Source organism: Felis catus, chromosome D3, assembly GCF_018350175.1.
Source record: "Felis catus isolate Fca126 chromosome D3, F.catus_Fca126_mat1.0, whole genome shotgun sequence".
Lineage (NCBI taxonomy): Eukaryota > Metazoa > Chordata > Mammalia > Carnivora > Felidae > Felis > Felis catus.
Genome location: NC_058379.1, coordinates 27,529,023 through 27,531,965, shown reverse-complemented (window position 1 = coordinate 27,531,965; position 2,943 = coordinate 27,529,023).

The following is a 2,943-nucleotide window of genomic DNA, read 5'->3' as shown; positions in this document are numbered from 1 at the left end:
CGGGCAGCCATACACAGCCTCTGGGCACCAGTGGCAGTAGGTGGACTATACAGTGCTGTGGTGACAATGCTGGATACCCAAAAGGGAGTCTTTCTCCTCATATGTCCACTTGGTGCCACACCTGCCGGGCCCCTAAGCCAGTGTGATGGGTCTGCTCTGGGTACAGGACTTGGATGCACAGGCTCCAGCCTGGTGCAGAGGGGAGGTGGAGGGCGGGCACAGCATCTCCGGGAAGGACACAGGAGGACAAGGACCTCCTGTGGGCAGTAGGGGCTGGGGAATAAGGAGCCCTCCAATCCACTCAGCCATTGCTGGGAAAATGCCCCATGGTTGCAAACCTTTGCTGGGTGTCCCAAATCAGCTCCGCTTCTAGGCCACGGTCACACGCAGCCAGCATACCTGCTGGCCTCAGCGACAGAGACATAATTGGGGAATTTCCTGTTAAATGAACAGCTGGCCACAGTATCCAGCCTAGACTGTGTCCTCATCAGCACCAAGGACTGACCCACAACTTGGCGTGGCCAGTGTTGTGATGGGAATATGTTGAGAAGGGGAAGGAGAATATGTTGCTCTCCCTGGGGCTCAGTGGGGTCCCTGGCCTGCCTCTCACTCCTTTCCCTCTATCCCCCTCCCACAGGTGCCATGCGCTAAAGGGGTCCACGAAAGAGCTTCTTCATGGTCTGTGGCCCCCAACTCAGACCAGACCTGTCTCAGCCTGCACATGGTCCAGGAAGGTGTCCTCAATCCTGACCCCAGCTACGTGCCTATGACCTGTCCCATGGAGACACCCACCCCTGATGCAGCACCTTTCCCCACATGTCACCCTTAGGCGACCCCGTCTGTGTGCTGAGCTCAGCCCGTGCTGAGCTCCTTGACCTTGCCAGGCCTACTCTGCCAGACCCTGAGCCCCCATGGGGAACCAAGAGGAGGGAGTGAGCTGCTGTCATAAGGACTGAGGATGACCCATACTCAGAGCCACAGCAATGGGGGTCCTGGCTGGGGCAGGAGGGGTGTGTGAGGCCCTCAGAAATTAGATGGTGTGAGGGAGAGGTCAGGCAAGACCCCCCACTCCTAGCCCCTTCCCCGCAAGGGTGTAGGGAAGGAAAAGTTGCCACACATGGTAGGCTGAGGGTCCCCATCCTGGCCCCAAAGGCTTTGCCTACTTAAGGCTGGGGGACTAGCAGGTGGAGTGAACTGTTCCCCTATTTTGGGCTGCCTGCCTGCTCAAAACACTCTATGCCCTTGGGTCTTGAGCAGACAGGGGCCAGGTTGGCAGGCCCAGGGTCCCCTGAGCCCGGAGGTGTTCTGCCCTTAAAGCCTGGATTTCAGGTCCCTACCCCCACTCTCACATGCACAGGTCCTCTTATTAGCATGGCTTCGCAGATTTTGCAAGTCAAATTCTGCGTTATTGAGTGCTTGCTCCAATCTCCAGCTTGATATGCAGCCAGCCAAGCTAGAGGTCAGGTGGGAGCAACGAAGGCTCTGTGTCACGTGTCAGCAGTCACCCATCGAAGGGGTCTGGGGACCCCAGAGACAGGTGGGGCAAACCCTATAGCCTCATCCTTCTACCGGGGTCCAGGGTCACCTCCCTCTACTCTAACCCTCAGCACCCTTCACTGGATTCCCTGGGGAGACCCTGCCCCCACTCCTTATGGGAGGCAGGAAAGGGAGCCAGGTGAGCCCATGCACACCTGGCTCAGGTCCTTGCTCAGTCCCATCCCCCACTGAGGCTCCCCAAGCTCAGGGTAAGCCATCAGCCTCTGACTTTCCTGTGTTGGTGCCTGGCACAGGCTGTTCCTTTTGCCACTATGGCCTTCCTGGCATCTGCTTGGCCAGGTGGGGTGGGGAGGAGTGAGTCCCTCATTCCATGGGGCCCTTGGGGACTGAGCAGCTGTGACACACAGGGGAGGATGACAGCTACCACAGGCTGGCTCTCCATTGGGCTGAAAAAATTACTTTCAGTATCTCCAGCAGGTCTAGGATGCCCCTTGTCTGGAGGGTCCACTGCTTCTTAGCTTCTCACTGGTTTTCAGCAGTGCTTTGGGTGAAAGATGAGGGGCTGCTTGTGCAGGGATCCCAGGTGAGAGCTCTCTTATCCAAGTTGCATTGGCCCCCACTGCCCTCACCAACTTTTCCTTCTCTGTCCTTTTCAGTCCCCTCCTCCTATTGGTGATGGTGGGTCCCAGCTGCTAAGGGCCACAGGACAGAGACCCTGCTGGAGACAGACAACTAATAGCATGGTAGGTGGCTATTTCTCAGCCATCAGGAGGAGGAGCAGACTCAAGGCTAGTGGATGCCAAGGTCCCCCTTAACGGGGCCATATGTCACTCACTGCCTGGCTCTGGCTCAGGCTGGTCCCATGGTCCCAGGAAGGTGGATGCTGTTCTAGGTGTCTCAGTTGTTCTTATGCCCTGCCCAGACCAAGGAAGCCTTTCCAGGAGCACCCAGCACATGCCTGACACTTGCCTGTCATATGTAGGAGACAAGGTCACTCTGGGCCACATTTGGAGGGTTTGAGACAATATCTGATACGATTAGGGCTTCATCAGTGGTGGGAAGAGTGCTGAGTGAGGGCTCAGACTCCATGGTGAGTGGGTGCAGTCAGGACTGGCGTCCGGGAGGAGGTGTCCTCAGAGCCTGGTCTTAAAGCATCTGTAGGACCCACTGGGTGGAGAATGCTGGGTGCCAGACCCTGTGCTTGCTGTCTGTGATGCCCACATCAGCCGGTGAGGACACTGAGTCTCTCCTGAGATGCTACTGTGGAGACGGTGGATGCCGGGCGCCCCCTCACTTTGCCGCACTGCCGTTCTCACCCCAGCACATGTCCTATTTCTAGAATGCGGCATGCCGGGTGCTTCTATTTGGTTGTGTTAATTGGGGTTGGTTTTTACAGAATGAGCCTAATGGGGTAGGAAAATCTGCAAGTCTTTGTATTCCGGTAAA